Genomic DNA, 6,651 nt, shown 5'->3' with positions numbered 1-6,651 from the left:
CTGTAAACCGCTTAGAGAGGGCTGTAAAAGCACCGTGAAGCGGTATATAAGGCTAAGTGCTATTACTACTTGGCTGGGAATAATACTGTGATTGAAGCAGGCAACTGAATTTTCGGCTACTTTGCATGTAGGTCTACCTTCGTACTTTAAGAATAGCTTCCCTAGTGGTAGTAAAACAAGTCTACATCAAACATTTGAGTGCATTGTACCATCTGACTGAAAAGCAAAGTTAATATAAGAAATGTTTTTACAAGGCCAGAGACCTCCTCTCATAGGTAAGCCCTAATCTTATCAGGTCACAGCAGGTGACTGCACTTAGTTGACTCTGGCTAATCAGGATCAACTCTGGTTAGTGTTTAGATGAGAGACCATCAAAAAAAGTGCTATAGCTTAGGGAACTTGAAAAATAATTCAGAAAGAAGGTGGCAGCGAATTATTTTTACTTTGTTGCCAAGCAAACTGGTAGATGTGCCCATGAAATCATCAGCCTTAGATAGTATTTCATACTTTCTCAATGAACGCTCCCCCCCCCATGCACACAGCCAATCAAAATTGTTTAAGTAGTCTTAGATTAACACAATAGATCTGAAATGCATAAATCCAGCTGGCAGCAATGAGATTCAGCACACCTCTAATTTTCTGCAGCCATTTAATGGTCATCTGGGCAGTTACTGCCTGCCTCTGCTAGCCCTATTAGGTAAAATGTTCCTTGGCTTGAAAACGAGGGTGGAAGAGTTGCTATTAACAGTTTTGCTTCAAGTCAGAGCAGAGGTGGGTTCCTACCAGTTCGCACCTATTCGGTAGAACCGGTTCGTCAAATCTACCGAACCGGTTAGAAGAGATTCCACCAGTGGACCCGGAAAGCAGGCCACACCTACAGAAGAGGTTCCAAAAATTTTTGAAACCCACCACTGGCAAGGATCTTGTAACTTGACAGCTTTAAGACTTGCATGCTTCAATGCCAGAGTTTCTGAATAGCTACTTGGACTGACCTAAGTACTAATTCATAATTTCATATCCGGTCATATGGGCGGCAAGCCATTCCCATCTGGTCACATGGGTGGCAAGTCACTCCCACAAAGGAGGCCACACTCACAGAGTAGGTTCCAACAATTTTTGAAACCCACCACTGAGTCAGAGCAAGGGTTTCTTGGCTTCCCAACTATGTTAAGTAGACTTCAACTCCCAGTCCATCCCTCTTAAAGTTGCCAAACTTGAGAAACAGCAGGTTAGAGGATAGGAATAATTTATTCCCCCTCCCCAATCAAATTATTCTGAATAGCTTACAGACTGTATAAACTAAACTTAAAATAACCACAAAGAGGTTTAAAACAACCTTAAATAATAATTGTCACACAAGCCATCACATAAGGCCAGAAAAACAAGAATAAAAAATAGAAAGTAAGATAGGTATAATATAGACTCAAGGAAAGATCCTCCAAATCAACAGAACTAGGACAGTCTTTCTCAATGTATCTTGAAAACATTGGTGTCCTAAAAAAAAGAAAAAAGATACAAATCAGTAGTATGCTAGCTCTTAGAGCAATGTCCACCATATGTCCATTCATAAATCACTAAGCCATGGTTTATAAGGTACAGACTAAATCAGATGGACTAACAACATTCTAAATCAAAATACATTGCTCATAGATCATTATGATTGGGAACATGCAACACATTAAGTCAAAGCCAACAAACTACTGTATGCTTTAACTAAACATTGTTTATAAGCCGGATCCTTAAGCTCATGTGAAAGCATAACTAGAGAAGATGCTTGTACTTTCTTTTAAAAGTCAATAGATTTAGTTTTTAAAGGGAAGGCCTAGAATTGGGGATAACCAAATTCAAAGCCCCACTGTATTATGAAAGTATCTAGGTCTTACTAACAGATGAAGTTACATGCATTGTTGTTGTGTGAATGAAAGGAAAATAGAAGCATAAATGTTATTTTGCACTCTAGAGAAGTTGAGATAGAAATCTGTAATTGCCAAACAAAAACATAATAAAGCAATACTTTATTTTATTAAAAGTTGTGCTTCCTGGCTTCCTCCAGGTAGACAAAAGCCAGAGTGTTGCATTTACACATAACACTATGCTGCATTTACCCATTACACTATACCCAAATTTCCAGACGGTGTGGAGCCGGTGTACATAGAGGCCTTCTGAATCGATCTTACAACTTTAGAATGACCTAGAAACTGGCCTAAGCTTCTTTAAGCCTTTCCAAAAGAGACATCATTCTATATCCTTTTAGGACAGTTGTCATCTGTACAGTTACCATTGGAGAAAATGCATTGAAGATGCAGAGAGTTGCAATTGAGTAAATGCATACATAAATGTACTACACAGCACCTTAAGATTACATCAGTAACTGATTCTTATATTGTAACAACATACAAAACAAGAAGTGTATTTAACTCCTCTATCACAAAGTAAATTATCTTATACTGGCTGCAAATCTTGGCAATTCACTCAATTTCTCCAAGAAAACAATTTGTTCCCTTTCCTTTAGATATTTGGAACTGCTGTCATGTCATTCCTGCCTATTTCTTTCTGTAAAAATGAAGAGTTTTTAATTGCATTCTTGTGTTTCATGAGCTAACTCTTAGTCATTTTTGTTGTCTTTCTTTTTGGTCTCCTTTTTTTTAACTTTGAAATGGTGACAAGCCTGCACAAGCAATATAGCTTCAGTTGGCATCCTGTCTTCTACAGCCCTCTGCTGACTGTGCATGCAATTCTTGGTTCATCTTTGTGCCTCAGTTACTCCCAGTATGATTTCCTACTCCTGTTGATTTTTGGAAAATTCTTAAAGGAATGTGTTGTTTTTTTTCATTGTAAAAACCAGATGTCCACTATCTGCCTTGTTCCAATTAAAACTATTCACCATCTGTGGTAGACCCACGAGTACACAAAATGTCCTTTTCCTATGAATGATTTTACATATTATAGATTGGTAAAATAAATTGTTGATCATTGCAACACTTGGCATATATACATATACACAATTTTTGACTGACTCTTCTCTATTTCAGCCACAAACGATTTATACATCTGATTTGTCACTAGGAGATGTTTACTCAAATCATACTAAGCTATCATATCATTTGATTTTAGATTAACATGTTTGAATCCATTTCATTGTGGTAACCATCAAATTTCAAAAAACCTAGTTAAACTGGACAATATTTTATTGCAGTATATGATCCAGCTCATGTATTTCTGGAAGCTAAGATAAGATCAAAACTGGCTTTTAGGTGAATTAACAGTGCAAAGTTTCTTAACTTAAAAAAATAGACACCCTTCCCAATAAAAAGATACTTCATAAGAGAGCCCAAGTTACTTAGACATATGTTGTTCATTAGTTCCTAATAGTTTTGAAAATGTAAAGATGATTAAATATGCCAGTACAGATAGATAAATTTTAGAATTCTGGAGTAAAGGAAATAATTTTGACATGAGGTACAGGAGCTCCTAATTTACTTGGCCATCTGGGCTAATTACATCTGGGCTAATTACATTTGGGGTATTTTGACCTTACCAAAAGTTTTGGTTGAAATCCTTTTACAATAATTCACATTTTCACAAGGAAGAGAGGGGGAACTCTTTTTAGAGAAAGGAATAAAATATTAAAAATATTTTATGTTTATTATCTCCATAAAATAATATAATTCTCATACTATACTAACTCATAATTGGGTGAACTGTGGTTTGCTACATAAATCAAATTTGTTGGGTTTACATAGCATGCTAAATTTTCAGCTCACACATCAATGGACTAAGATCGTATAATATGGTAAATGAAAATAAGCAAAACATATTATCTCTTAAAAACTTATGTGACTCAGATCACAGATGGGGGGACAGTAAGGGAGTACGATGGAGTGGTTAAAGTGTCAGGCTCAAAGCAAAAAGACTTTGCTCAGCTATGGAACCATGTTGGGGACTTTGGGATACTGTAATCATTCTTTAATCATTCTCTTCCAGCCCTCCCACCCCGGCCGCCATTTTCATGGTGATTTTTCTGGTGGAGACAAATAGGAGAGTGCGCTAAATATGCCATCTTGAGTTTCTGAAGGAATGATAAATAATTCAATAAATAAATATATTTTACTTAATGAACAAACTACAGCTGTAGTTTATTGACACACTAGTTTCTTTATTTTGGTTTAAATTAATTATGTGAACTCAAACAATTTACAATAGCTTATCTTATTTTATGAACTAGGCCTTAGGCATTGCACCCACCTATTCTCATGTAAGACTAGTTATTCTACATATCACCATAAGAAGCTGATATTAATTGATGGATAAACATAGGAGTCATACATCTTGCTAACGCATGGTTTAACAGTAGTGTAACAAGCCACAATTAACTTGATTCACACATCCAAAAGTCTTGGAAAGATTAATTCAAACCACCTCTAGTATGAGACATACTATTTGTAATGTTTTAATTCAAACAAACCATAGGCCATGATAGTGTGCAGAATCACTAAGTGTCTTCCCTAGCACTGTAAAGAGTTTGTTCAGTTTTGGCTTTGTTACATGAATCTGAAGGCTGAACATCATAGTTTATGTGAACCATGTCAACTGAAGTATAACCAGTTTGCCTTTGCCATTGCATACATTGACTCAAGGATGGAAACATTACTTTCAACCTGCACCACTTAAAGACACTTCAGACATTCTCATATGTGGGTTAAGGGACCAAAAAATGAAGATTCCTTATGGATTGGCAGCAAACAAAATCTGCTGGGATACATTTGTATCTTGGTTATGTGCAAAATGGGGTGGGGGAAGGGATATATACCTTGTGATTTATTACATTAATTACAAATTCAACATTCCTTTCATAAGTGCTCTTGTAAACTAGGTGGGATTTTCTCTTACTTTTTTCTCTTATATAAAGGACTTTGCATGTATTTGTATTGCTATTAAAGATCAATTTCAGCCCAGTTTTCTAATCTTTTAAGATCAGTTTCAATATTGATAATCTTCTGTAGCTGTAAGTTCAATTGAGAAGTTTTCAAAAATGCAAAGGCAAACCATTTTGTATCATGCCAGGTAAACTATATGGATGTGTCCATGTAAGTCATCAAGATCTGAGTTTGTTTCAAAGACAACCAACCTTTTTAACTTCTAAAGTAGTGTAATAAACATTCCCAAAGACAAAGAAGCCCCTCCCTTTTTTTTCTTTTAATTTTTATGCCTGGAAATATTAGTCCCCTATAGTGTCCAATTTCTGAAATTACAAAATCTCAAATTTCTGTTACAACTTAAGATAGACTAAACAATTTAGTTTCCATAAATGTACTGTTTCTTTGTCTATTATTATAAATGATTCATTTATAATTTTCTTGAATTAAAGTCTTAGCTTTTTGGAGTGTGCAGTGGCCTAGAGGTGGACCCCTTGCCTCACAATCAGGAGGCTGTGAGTTCAATCCTACATAGAGGCAGATATTTCTCTCTCTGAGCACACTGGGAATATATCTGTTGAACAAAACTCTGCATTGGTGACAGGAAGGGCATCCATCCAGCCATTAAAACACTCTACGAGTTCCATTGAGTTGCCCAGACTCCACCCTACAAGGGATTATGGGATCGGAAGAAGAAGAAGAAGAAGAAGAAGAAGAAGAAGAAGAAGAAGAAGAAGAAGAAGAAGAAGAAGAAGAAGAAAGTCTGATGTAGCTTTTTGTCATTTGTTTCAAATTCTAACGGTTATATTTTGTTTATTTTGTAAACTCATGGCTTTGCAAAACTTGTTGTTTTAAGTATCTCTATTAGCCTTAAGATAATTTTAAAAGGTCATTTTTAAAAAATGTGATTATAAGGTGAGGTTAGCAAACCCAAAGATTGTGTCACAGTTGCGAGTGTGATGACTTTTAAATGCCATTACATTCCCATTATCTTGACAAACGAAGCAGGGCAAACTAAGCAGGGCTGGTTCTGAATGTATATTGCATTTAAACGAAAGACTTGGAGCATAGCCCAAGGAGGTAATCTAATAAACATCCTAGGGAAAAAAAACAGCATTTTTTTTCATATTGGAGCCAAGAAGCATCCATGAATGCATCCATGAAGTCTCTAGGAGTCACTAGGAGTCAAATATGTTTACTTTAAAGCAGTAAACAGTAAACAGCAGTAAAGCAGACAATGAAAATATGTGATGCTTTAAATGGAATTTACTGTTTGTATTTTAAAATGCACTATATTCCTTTTAATTCAGCCCTGTGAACCATCGTTTTTATCATTTACAATGCAGGCAATGAGAAACGTGAAGCTGAGTGCCAGGCACCTATGCTGAGCTTGCTAGCAGTAAGACATGAGCTAAGGACATTGGTAACATCTTAAAGACTCATTTTTATTAGGGGCTAAGCTGTGGTGGATAACAGCCCGCTTACATATATGTCTTGCAAGATGCTTTGAAACTAATTAGATGTGACTCCTTATTATTTTTTTCAGCTGGATCAGCAACTTAAAAACACGACAGAGCTATGTCAGCCCCTGATGATGGCTGAGTCGGAACCCAAAGGAGTTCATAAAGCCGAATCGCCTATTTCCAGTAGCTGAACTGCATCACAATGGGCACGATGTTCCCTGCTGGCTCAGACCAAAGGCCAGTCTGGCAGAATTTCCTGCTGGCTCAAAGCT

The sequence above is a fragment of the Thamnophis elegans genome, chromosome 2, assembly GCF_009769535.1.
Source record: "Thamnophis elegans isolate rThaEle1 chromosome 2, rThaEle1.pri, whole genome shotgun sequence".
Taxonomy (NCBI): Eukaryota; Metazoa; Chordata; class Lepidosauria; order Squamata; family Colubridae; genus Thamnophis; species Thamnophis elegans.
The sequence above is the reverse complement of the archived record's forward strand: the minus strand, read 5'-3'. Positions refer to the sequence as shown.